The sequence below is a fragment of the Pinus tabuliformis genome, chromosome 4_1 (assembly GCF_031772625.1).
Source record: "Pinus tabuliformis cultivar Carrire ecotype Pingquan chromosome 4_1, CPIR1, whole genome shotgun sequence".
Lineage (NCBI taxonomy): Eukaryota > Viridiplantae > Streptophyta > Pinopsida > Pinales > Pinaceae > Pinus > Pinus tabuliformis.
The window spans coordinates 878,545,893-878,559,390 of NC_142303.1; positions in this window are offsets into that span (position 1 = coordinate 878,545,893).

The following is a 13,498-nucleotide window of genomic DNA, read 5'->3' on the forward strand; positions in this document are numbered from 1 at the left end:
ACAAGATTGGAATCTTTAGGATCCACTCCACCAATTGCTGATAACAATGCCTGCCTTTGGGATGGGCAATTTTGTAGTACTTCAAGAGTCGACATAGCGGACGGCGATTGCGCCAAATCTTCCACTATGTTATAATGCTGTGCCGCTCTGGCATGAGGATTAAATGTCGACTTGTGTACTACTCCCTTCGGCGGTTTTATTGTTAATTCATGTGTGATGGGGGGTACAACTTCTGCCGAAGTTGTTGTCGAACTGCTAGGTTGATCTTTACCTTTATCGTTCGACACCTGTGGATTCCCGTAATCTTTGTTCCTAGTCGAAATCAAAGCATCATTCTGTTGCTTCGATATTGATAACATAAGCACTTGCGACGGGGAAGCATTTCCACTACCAACCAGGTTTTTTCCTCGATCGGGAAACGGATCAGTTAACACAGCTGGAGTTCGCGAACTCTTTAAGAATCTTTTTAGATCAGCTTTGTATGGACATTCTCTCGTCCAGTGATCCTCATCACATATCTGACACCCATAAGGTGGTTTCCTATCTCAAGGAGGGCTTGAAGAAGTTCTTCGAGGAGATGACTCTCCTTGTTTCTTCTTCTTCCCTTTGTTTTGCTTCTTCTTGCTTCTTGGTTGATTGGTTTCTTTGCCTTTATCTGTCGATATGGCATTTACTTCCGAAGCAAGAATTTCCTCATGCGCATTTTGATCCGAATCCTTACGGGCCTTATTTTGATTGGTCCTTTTCGGATTCGTGTTTGCCGTGCCAATCACGCCATCGTCGGCATGAGAGTCACTATTTGATTTAGGAGGAGGAGGGATTGAAAACTCTGGTCTAGGGGCATCTGGTATTTTGTCATAGAGCATGCCGGACTGAGTATATACTAAGTCCAAATATTGCGCACGAGCAATAACTTGCTCTTCTGTTACGACTCCCCCCTTTGCCACATCTTCCGTTATGGCCGGAAGTAACGACTTTATAAACCACTCAGCTAAAAGCTGATCAGGAACGTATGTTTTAACCATTCTTCGTCGACGTCGCCACTCATGTATATGATCTGATATATGAGTTGCGGTTGTCTGTTTGAAGTTGGTCAATATCTCTGTTCCCGTTTCATACCTTATTGGTAATTGAAAGTGGGTTAAGAATGTCGTGGCAAGGGAGCTAAAATTGTCGAACGAAGCTCTAGGCAATTCTATATACCATTTTGCCGCTGGACCTGTCAATGTCCTCTGAAAGAGGCGAAGCCTTATCGAATCGTCATTTAAAGTGTTCGACGAACACCATAGATGAAATGTCATCACATGATTCGATGGGTCTTCGCCTGGATTTCCATTGAATTTAGGAATGTCGGATGGAAGTTTGTGCGGAATCACTGGCCACCATGGGGCGTAGGAAATTGGATCATTGGTTAACCGATGTAAATCAGGCAACTCTAAAGTCGCCACGAATGGTAACTGTTGATTCAAGTTAGGTGAAGCGTAACTAGGATACGATGGAATCGCCTGAATAGTTGGTCTTTGCATACCAGCATAATGGAGTTGATTTTGGTATGATTGATACGGTTGATGGACTTGACCACTATAAAGTGGTTGATTTTGACCATTTTGGATATATGGTTGTCCAGTATTCGCAAAGATTTGTTGTTCAGAACCTTGGTACACTTGTTGGAATTGTGGCTGTTGGTATTGCACTATCCACGGTTGCGATACCATGGGTTGTTGCGCTACACTAACCATTGGACCAAGATGTGAGGTGATTGTACCCGATTGTACTTGTGTCGCCCCACCAGTAGGCGATTGTGGTTGGGTTGCAGGGTCAAGGGGCTGTTGCATGAGAACCTGAGGAATCTGAGGTTGACATACAACAGGCATTGTTTGAACTTGCGACACGGTTACAATAGCCGGTGTAGTTGGGATGTTCGTCACAGGTACACACTGTTGCATAGAATATACAACTCTTGGTGGCTGGGATAGCATAGGTACCCAACTACTCGTTGCAATTCCACCATAACTTGAATAAGGTTGAGAACTCCCGTATGGGTATCCTCCCGGAGGGGGCAATGAAAGGGCATACTGCCCCCCATACGGTGGTAATCCGGAGCTCAAGGCAATTGATTGTCCTGGAGGACTGGATGGCCTAATCAGATTCCCAAAAGGGTCAATTTGATGAGTCTCACCATAAGAGTTACCAGACATTACTCCGGAACAAACAGGGACAGACCAACCTGTCGTGATAGTCTCTTGGTGGACTCCTTCTAGCGACTGAGAGCTAGTTGGGACAGATGGTATGCCGGCGAACATTGTTGGATTTGCAGCAGGTAATTCTGCCGTCGCCGTGTCATTTGACACAGTCCTAGATGTCGACGGTTGTTCAGACATTTTTAGTCTATCCAATTGATTGCCTAGTGATTCTACAGGAACTTCCACTGGTGATGGACAAACTTCTGTCGTAGCAGGAAATAGAGTGACCCCTACTCCAAAATGAGTTGGAGTGGATACTTGCGGTTCCTCTATAATTTCCTCTATCGCAATCAGACCAGGTGGAAGAGGAAGACCGTCAGGTCCGTAATAGATTTCCGGTGCCGAAGAAGGGGTTGTATCAACAGCGACAGATGTTTGAGGAACAAAACTCTCTGGACCAGTTACAGATGGAACTGGTTCAGTTATACAAGTATTTGCCCCCAGACTAGGATCAGTATTACCGTCCTTCTGTGGCGGTTGAACTTCTTCTATGGAGGCAGGGTTTCCGGAAATGTGTGGAGTAACCAGAATCTCAGATGTTGTTGGAACACTTGTTCTAACTTTTAAAGGAGATTTTGAACTGGTTCGACGAGCTCGCTTTGTCCGGACTGTTTTCGATTCCGGAGACAAAGACGGTTGACTCGCAAGCCTCCAAGAACGACGGATATTCAATTGACTTTCTTCCACGATTGCGGATTACTCGATCAACCAAAATATAAAGGGGAAAATTTGTGTTTCCAATTTGAATGAATTTTATTAGACGCTTTTAAACATAACTTTGCTTTTTCATGTTTTAAGAGTCGAGAAAAAGCTAAAGATGACTCTAGTCTCCTTCGATGTATTAACGAGCCCGAAGTGACAAATGCTCGGTTGGACCTTTTCAGTTATAGAGTTTGAAAAAGGCCAAAAGAAACTGCTCTGGAGATCTAGGCAGAGGGTGTGCCAAACCTTTCGCGAAACCACAGAATACGTTTTACGGTACGGGTGGTCGATCTTCGTGAATGTTGTCTTCACTGCATCACGATCAGTAGGGCGGCCGACACGGCTTCCTATGGATAAAGGCTTTGTTCCTATAGGGGTCTCCCAATATATACGCGACGGTACATGGGAGCACAAGTCCGTATTAGTGCCACCGACTCTCAGGAGGAATCACCCACCTTCGTAAAGATCGACAGTCACTATGTTTAACGACGCCGAAACACGTCTCTACCTAGACCTCTATATGTTTGCGTTATGTTTCAAATGCGTTGTTAGGTTCATTCAGTATATTTTAAGTTGATCTTTTTAAAGTTTGCCTTTCAAGGTTCACCACGAGATGTATATGACAAATTCCTAAATGCAGCCTAAGATGAGAAGCAAGCTTTTTCAAATCTTTTTGACTGATGAAAATCTTAACTACTGAGGGAGAAGAAAGGCAAATCTTTTCACACAGTTCATACAGCACAAACTAATGCACTTTCTCCTAAATCATCATGCAAACTTTTTCAAATGCAAAATGCACAATGCATGTATTTTCTTTTTCCTTTCTTAATGTTGATGTGTTACAAAAAGAAAGTTGTTATATAACTTTGATTTCGATTTAAAGCGAAAGTAAACAAGCTAGTCCAAAATCAAAAGACACCTTAAGATTTACTTGTTTAATCACTGGAAATACATGAAATCAAACCATAATGACGAAAGTAAAAAGACTAATCAGCTATGGACAGCAAACAAGCTAACTCTTTAGACCAGCAAAATGCCTAACACAGGTTCAGATCTAAGAGGCCAAAGCAAGACTAGTTTACTCTTCGTTATGGGAAATTGTAACTGAAATAAGAAATACAAAGAACAAGTACAATTTCGTTATATAACAGAGGTTGAATGATGGAAAGTAAGGTTGGTTTTAGAACTGGTACAAGACTGGTAACTGGCCGCCAAATCTATAGTGAAAACAGGCAAGAGAAAGGGAGGAAACCCCAACTGCACTAGGCAAAATTGGGCCAACGCAGGTGCTGCTCAGCCAGTCTGGCTCTCAGCGCAGGTAGCCCCTTCGGGACCTGCGTTGCAAAGCAGGTAGCCTGTGTACTACCTGCTTTGGAAAACGAAAGTTGCGTTTTCACAGTTTCCGGGTCACAATTTTCTCAAAAATGCACAGTTTTTGCTCAAATCAGAAGCAATCAGTCAAGCACACTCAAAGGGATGATTAGGAGGATGAAAAGCTATCACTAAGAGCTTACAAGGATCCTTGTAGATCAGCTCTTCAAATCATGAACATGCTCAGAAATGAGCTAGAGTAGCTGCCCTCTACTTCGCTTTTGATATAGTCAAAAGCTTTTCGATTTGGTACTCTTTTGTTCAGGAAATGAATAGCAAAATACTACAAACAATCAAACAGATACGCTCCCCAGTGGAGTCGCCAGTTTGTTGTAGGGAAAAGTATCTGACTCGGATGACCCTATCCCACTCTAAGGGTGATAGTACCTCAGCAACAACTGTAAAGAAAACTACTTAAGGTTTACTTCTTTATGAAAGCAAAAGAGAGTGGATAAATGCACTAACCGTTGCCTTGCGCTTAATGTCGAATCCAAACTCTTCTCTATGGCCGCTTGCTCCCAGCTCTTTGCTCTTTTTCCGGCCCAGCTACAATGAGATCCTGCAAAATGACAAAGAAGGAGACTACAAGAGGCATGCAATCATAACTGATTCACGGATTAGCATAAACCAAATATACAATTATCACAAAACATCATTGGAACAAATGCATATAAAAGAACCTCAATAGCTTTTATTAATGAAGAAGTAAAGGTTCTGAGAGTGTTACAACCATTGAAGGTCCTAATCCAGCAACACCTCCCAGCAGAAAGAATTTCTCCTCTTCACCTCCCTCAAGCAATCACCCAATAGCTCTATAGTGAAACCAACAGCATAGCATTACTTTGCACCAAATTACAGCCTCCTGAGCTCATAGGAGAGAGCTCAATATATAGATGAATTGAGAAAGGATGAGTCAGCTTGCAACTGATGTGTAGCTACCTTGTGTCCTCTCTCTCTTCAGTTAATCTTTAGTTGATCTTCAGTTCTTGAGTCCACTTGGAGAACCTTGCTTCCACTTGGAGAAACAGAGCCTCTGACTCATCACAAGGCGAAATACCTGATCCAAGTGTCATTTTTGGAAGATTCCAGAGCAATGACTCAGTGTGCCACTTGTCCCATCTCGCTCAGCGCAGGTGGCCTTTGTTCCACTTGCTTTGCAACGCAGGTACACCATGGAGCAACTGAGTTTCAGCGCAGAAACCTAGTGGAGCACCTGCTTTGATTTCAGGATTGCTTGTTTTTGAGTGTTTTCAGGTGGAGAACTGATCTGAGAGCTGTTGGTTTGCTGACCTTGTTCCTCTAGGGGTAGGAACATCATGTTTAGGGAACTTTGGATCCCTTGGATTATTGACAATTCATGCTTGTTGCTGTAAGGCACAAAATTGTCTATAACACGGAGTTGGCATTGTACTTGGACAAAGAATTAATAAAAGATAAGTTGATTATGAAATATTATGCGTCTATGCTTATGTTATGTTTATGCATCTCTTTATAGTTTTATGATTGCACACACTTGTTATGGATATTGAATGATTAATGACAATATTGGGCCCTCATAATTAAGTTAAAATCTTTAATAATAACATAGTAAGGATAAGGGATCTAGACAACACCTCTTCGCGCTCTTTACAGAGCTGCGCAGAAGCACTTGCACAAGTTGCGAAGGACAGATGGTTGCGCGGGGCAGCGCAAGTGCGTACGTTCGGTTCGCGAACTTCTTAGATTTCATCAAGACATCCCTAGGGTGCAAAAACCTGGTTCCAGCATTCTCCCATACTAGCTCAGGTGAGACCTCAGTCCGCGCACCACAGAATGTTGCCGAAAGGGCCGATATTTTCGGGATTTGTTTGGCTAAATCACTTGTGAACCTGGGTCAGGCCCCAACAAGCCAACAAATTGTTCCATTGTCGGGATCGGGATCTGCCTAAGGGATGTCTGATGTCGTGCCACCGGAACCCAACAAAGAAGGAAATTGAAGAGTGGTTGGACAAAAAGATTCACGATTTCGTGACACAGGAAAACAGAACTCCGCAAGTATCCGAGAAAAGGTGGTTGGATCACTATGTGTATGAAATCCATGAGATCTTCTTTGCATCCTTTCCTTCTAAACTGTATGAGTGGATCGCAAGGCTAGCTGACAGCCAAGGAAGGTGTAAGCTCAACCAATCGATAGTGTGGACTTCGGAATTAGTGCGTAAACTAGAGGCATCAAAAGATAAGATCGCGTGCGCTGTGGACCATTGGCTCGACTGGATAATAGGAGGATTTATCACTGAGTTTGCGATAAACATGACCGTGAGCTACAGTGAAGTAGAACGATGTTTTCTCAAGGGACCATGAGGTAAGTACATTAAATCCTTGAATACCTGGATTAAGATGTTGTTATGTGAAAAGTGGGTTATGCGAATACATTAATGTTTTGGATGACACAGAGCTTGCTCAGGTCTCTCCGAGAAGTGCGGTCAGTTTGATAAGGTAGTGCATTCTGCAGTTACCACCTCCGCCGATGCCACCACCCACTTCACCTCCTTCACCTCCATCTCCACCCACTCCACCTCCACCAACCCCACAGTTCAGCATGGCGAGCGCAATCAAGCTACCCGTATTCAAAGGAGTAGGGAATGAGGATCCGGACCAGTTCTGGTTCATGGTAAGAGCAGTGTGGGAAGTGCAAGGGGTCACGGATGACAACATTAAGAAGGCTACATTGGTGAGCATGCTGCAGGATCGCGCATTGACATGGTATATCAAGCACTCTAATGACCACCCAAATGTAGGGATAGCAGAGATCCAGAATGCGTTGAATAGAGAATTTAACGGCCGAAATCAGAGACACAGTCAATCATCGGGTTTAAAGAGATTGTGATGCTTCTAGACGAGAACCCCTAGGATCTGGATCAGTGACTGAAGAGTACGATTTGCGAGGCTAATATGACGCTCATAGATGCAGAGCATCGCGCATGGTTTATGGCATCTCTAACACTGCACTTGAGGATGATGCTATCACAACATAAACTTTCTACCCAGGCCGAAGCATTGGAAATGGCGATAAGGTTGCATGAGACACCGATGCAGGATCTGGGGTTGGGAGTTCAACAAATCCACGCGTAACTACAGAAATCTGCCTAGAAATGCAAGAGCTTGAAGTAAGATAGGGCATCACAGCCAGAGGCGCACGAGGAACTGTGGTGTGTTGGGTTGTGTTATATTCTTTCCACGACTAGCCCATGTAGTTAACTGGGGGTTAGAGGGGGGGGTCACAGGGGGTTTGAGGGGTACCCGTAACCCCACTTTATGGGGTCCGGGGTAGCGCCCCGGAAAATTTTGGTTTTGGATCCTAGTTAGGTTGGGCGGACCCACCTACGGTTTTCTACATGATTTACGCACATGTTTTTTGGACGCGATGGTTTTCGGTCCATGGTATTGGACGCGATGGTTTTCAGTCCATGGTATTGGATGCTTTGGCATGTATAAATATGTATTATAACATTGAAAGGAACATAATGAAAAATCAAGCTGGTAGTCCCAGTTTTGGGATCCAGGGAAAATCTCTGTGTATATGTGTTATGCTCTCGCATTGTTTATTTTATGTGTTTTAGAATTCGTATGTAGGTAATTTATGTACGGGGTTAAAAGCTACATTTGGTATCAGAGCATTTTTGGCTTCAAGGGGATGCCTTTGTTGCTGAGGGGTTTCGCTCGGGCCTGTGGTAGACCCTGTTTAGTGGGATATCTACGAGATCGATTCTGGTGGTGAAAGAAGATGGCGAGCAGTGGAAAGATAGATAGAGAAATTTAATGGTCAGAGTTTTGAGTTGTGGAAACTCAAGATGGAGGATCTGTTGGTGGATAAAGATCAATGGATCGTGGTTGATTTGGGTACTAAACCAATAGGATTGTCTGATGAAGAATGGAAGAAGTTGGATCGGAAGGCAAAGAGCACAATACGATTGTATGTCTCAGATTCAGTATTGCTAAATGTATCAGGGGAAGCTACGACGAAGGCTTTGTGGGACAAGTTAAGGGATTTGTACCAATCTAAGTCTCTGGTGAATAAATTGTTCCTACGGAAAAAGCTGTATAACCTAAGGATGAAATATGGAGACTCAGTGACAGAGCATCTAAATGCATGTAATATTGTGGTAAGTCAGTTAGCATCTGTTGATATTAAAATTTCAAATGAAGATAAGTGCATCAGTTTGTTGTGTTCTCTACCAGATTCATGGGATAGTCTGGTTATTGCAATAGGTAGCAATGCAACTTCCTTGCAATTTGATGAAATAGTCCCATCCTTGCTGACGGAGGAGATGAGACGGAAAAATATGGAGAGCCAGAATGGTGATGCCTTGTCTATACGAGGACGGTCCCAGAACAGAAACAAAAATAAGGCATCAAGTGGGAGATCTAAATCTAGAGGGAGATCTAAATCTCCAGGAAAACCTGTAAAGGTGTTGTGCTGGAAATGCAGAAAGGAAGGGCACTATAAAAGGGACTGTAAATCTAAAGATCCTAACAAAGGAAAGGGATTTGATGATGCTCCTTCTGCAGAGGTGAAAACCACCTCAAATGAAGGTGGGGATGTGTACTTGGCTTCTTCAAGTACACATGTAGATCATGAGGCATGGTTGATTGACTCAGGTGCATCCTTTCACTTCACTCCCCATAGAGAGTGTTTATGCGAGTATGAGAAATACGATGGTGGTGATGTCTTCTTAGGGGATGATAGGAAGGCTAGAATCATTGGTTGCGGAAAAGTAAAGTTGAAGTTGCAAGGTGGAAGGGTTAGAACACTTCCAGGCGTTCTGCATATTCCTACATTGGCCATAAATCTGATTTCTGTAAGTAAGCTAGATGATGTAGGTGTAAAAATAGTGTTTGAGAAGGATACCTGAAAAATGGTTCAGGGAGCACTAGTATTGATGGAAGGTGCTCGAATTGGAACTCTGTACAAGCTGCAAGGTAGCACTGTTGTTGATGGGTACAACGATTCTATGGTTCCTGAAAATGGAGCAGAAAATCTAGTGGTCTCTAGAGAGAAGACCATGTTGTGGCATCAAAGGCTTGGACATATTGGAAGAAAGGCCTTTGAATAATTCATGGTAAAGGTATGGTAGAAGGTATGATTAATAGCTCTCTGGATTTTGATTTTTGTGAAAATTGTGTATATGGGAAGCAGAATCGAGTGAGTTTGTAAGAGGGCGAAACAAATATTAGAACTTATGCATAGTGATGTGTTTGGACCTGTGAAGGTTCCATCACTAGGTAAGTCTATATACTATGTATCATTTATATATGGCTTCTCAAGGAATACATGGATATATTTCCTTAAGAAGAAATCTGAAGTCTTTGACAGGTTTAAAGAATTTAAGGCTCTGGTGGAAAACTAGAAAGAGAAGAAGATAAAGGTGCTGAGGACAGATAATGGTGGAGAGTTTTGTAGCAATGAATTTGAAGAACTCTGCAAGAAGGTAGTATATCACAGCAAAAGACTCCATATAAACCTCAGAAAAATGGCGTTGCAGAAAGAATAAACAAGACGTTGATCGAAAGGGAAAGAAGCATGCTCAATGGTGCTGGGTTAGGAAAGGAATTCTGGGCAAAGGCAGTGGATACTGCATGTTACCTGGTCAATAGGTCACCTTCATCATTGTTGGAGGATAAGACTCCAAAAGAGGTATGGACTGGTAAGAAACCCTCTCTTTCATATCTGAGGGTGTTTGGATGTGATGCATATGTACATGTTCCAAAGGAGAAACGAACCAAGTTGGATAGTAAATCTGAAAAGTGCATCTTTATTGGGTATAAGGATGGTTTAAAGGGTTATAAGCTTTGGAACCTAGTAACAAGGAAGGTTGTGTACAACCGAGATGTGGTGTTCAGAGAGGTGAAAGATGTTATTAAACATGAAGTTCAACCAAAGGAACCTGAGAAGATAGAGTTTGAGCTAAAGGAGGAAGAATTAGACTCTACAGCAGAGGAGGAGTCAGAAGATGAAGAGCCACAAACTCCGGCTGTGAGAAGATCAATTCGAGAAAGAAGGCAGCCAGAAAGGTATAGTCCATCTGCTTTCTGTTCAAATTTTGTTTTATATATTACTGATGATGATCCCAGAAATGTGAAGGAAGCAGTAGATTCAGAGGATGGAAAACTCTGGAAAGAGGCCATGGTTGATGAAATGGTCTCTTTGCACAAAAATGAGGCTTGGGATCTGTTGGAGTTGTCGGCTGGAAGGAAACCCATTGGCAGTGAATGGGTGTTCAAGAAGAAGACAAATGCAAAAGGAAAGGTGGAGAAATACAAAGCTTGGTTGGTAGCAAAAGGTTATTCCTAGGTGCCAGGAATTGATTTTGGTGATATTTTTTCTCTTGTTGCCAAGGTAACTTCTATTAGAGTACTTTTATCTGTTGTTGCTGCTTTTGATTTTGAGGTAGAATAGATGGATGCGAAGACAACATTATTTCACGGGGATCTAGAAGAGGAGATCTACATGAAGCAACCTGAAGGCTTTGCGGTGAAGGGTAAGAAAGAACTGGTATGCAAGTTAAATAAGTCTCTATATGGGTTAAAACAGTCACCAAAGATGTGGTATCAGAAATTTGATACATTTATATGGGGACTTGGCTTCACCAAAAGTAAAGCAGATCACTGTGTGTATTTTAAATTAATTGGTGATCATGTTATTTATTTGGTCTTGTATGTGGATGATATGTTGTTGGTTGGAAATGACAAAGAAATTATCCAATATTTGAAGACCCAATTGTCCTCCAAATTCGACATGAAAGATCTTGGTGCTGCAGACTATATTTTGGGCATGGAAATTAAAAGAGATCGGGCAAAGAGGAAGCTCTGGTTAAACTAGAGGAAATATGTCGAGACAATACTGTAGAGGTTTAATATGCAGGATAGTAAGCCGGTGAAGGTTCCTATTCCTGTAGGTGTAAAGTTATCTGCTGAACAGTGTCCCAAGACACGAGGAAGAGGATATGTCCCGTGTTCCATATGCAAGTGCAGTTGATAGCCTGATGTATGCAATGGTCTGTACTAGACCATACATTGCACATGTAGTGGGAATATTGAGAAGGTTTATGTCAAAACCAAGGAAGGAGCATTGGACAGTAGTGAAGTGGATTTTTAGGTATTTGCGTGGCACTAGTGGTTATGGTTTATGCTACCAAGGAAGATCGGGATTGGACAAAGTTTTAGATATCCATGGCTTTGTTGATGTAGACTGGGCTGGAGATTTGGATCAGAGAAGATATACAAGTGGGTATGTGTTTAACCAATTTGGAGGTGCAGTTAGTTGGATGAGTAAGAAACAATCTGTAGTGGCACTATCAACTACAGAGGCAGAATACATGGCAGCCACTCATGCAAGCAAGGAAGCAGTTTGGTTGTAGAGATTGTGTTCAAGTATGGGGTTAGTACAGGAAGTTATAAGGATAGACTGCGACAACCAAAGTGTAATTTTCTTGGCAAAGAACCCTCCATATCATTCAAAGACAAAGCAAATTGATGTTCAGTATCGCTTTGTGAGGGATATGATAGAAGACAAAAAGGTGTTACTGGTAAAGGTGGACACTTTGAAGAATACTGCAGATGCATTGACCAAATTTGTGAGCTCTGAGAAGTTCTCTTGGCGTAGAGAAAAAATGGGCATTGTAGGGCTGGATAAATGACTAAGCTCTCTTGTGGTCCCCTATGGAAAAACAACAACAAGTGGGAGAATGTTGGGTTGTGTTATATTCTTTCCATGACTAGCCCACGTAGTTAACCCGAGGTTAGAGGGGGGGTTTCACAGGGGATTTGAGGGGTACTTGTAACCCCACTTTATGGGGTTTGGGGCAGCGCCCTGGAAAATTTTGGTTTTGGACCCTATGTTAGGTTGGGTAGACCCACCTATGGTTTTGTGCATGATTTACGCACATGTTTTTTGGACGCAATGGTTTTCCGTCCATGATATTGGACGCGATGGTTTTCGGTCCATGGTATTGGATGCTTCAGCATGTATAAATATGTATTATAACATTGAAAGGAACATAATGAAAAATCAAGCTGGTAGTCCCGGTATTAGGATCCAGGGGAAATCTCTGTGTATATGTGTTTTATGTGTTATGATCTCGCATTGTTTATTTTATGTGTTTTAGAATTCGTATGTAGGTAATTTCTGTATAGGGTTAAAACCTACATGGTGCATAAAATGCAAAGGCCAGGGCCATGACAAGGACCACTTAGCAGGAGGGGGACCAATGCTATTGAGACTGGAGGCACAGGCAGGGCTGAGTGCAACACCCGCGTTATGGTGCATGATCTGTCAGATAGGAGGAAAACATAGGACGGATAATTGTCATTTGTTGCAGAAGTATACACCGGCACCCCAGCAACTATTTTGTAATTTCTATAGGTTGGTTGGCAACGACGAGCATACTTGTCACAGCTACAAGTTAATGATGGATCGGACCCCAACATATCGGATGCAAACAGAAACGCGAGCCCTCGACCCAGCTGCGGAGATGGGGCTCTGGATTTCAGGGGCGAGGTCGAGGACGAGGAGGAATGGGACCAGGAAGGGGTCGTGAACAATTAATTTGCTACAATTGTGGAGGACTAGGGCACTACGCCCGAGATTATACCAACTCGACGAGAATATCATTTTCATACTGTGCTTAGTTCGATCATGAAATGATAGATTTTCCTATGTTGATTGCACAGATGCGCGAGAAAGGGGTACTCCAGCCTCCTCTCACTCAAAATATGCAAGTAATGAGGTCTGAACCACATGAAGAAGACCCAAATGTGAACATGATGCTCAAAAGCAGTGTGACCATAGGGGAGGATAAGGGGAAGCAGCCCGAGGAAGATGTGTGGGTTTGCAAGGCTCCTACAAAGGAACTTGATTTTGACCTAGAACGCACAAAGGAGACATTCATGGAAGCTAAGAAGAGCTTTGTGGAGGCCTCTACTTCAGGTAGTAAGGATCAACCAGAGCCAGGGATGGATCCTTCTATGCTTACTATCATTTTGGAGACATGCATGAAATTGCTACATAATAATAAGGTAGTCAAGGGGCTACAGGAGTTGATCACCAAGTGTGCAGGATCAGGGGAACCGTGCGTAGTCCAAAAATTGGGGAAGCATACAATGTGCATCGAGAGGGAAATGAGATTGACGACGCAGATTAGCGA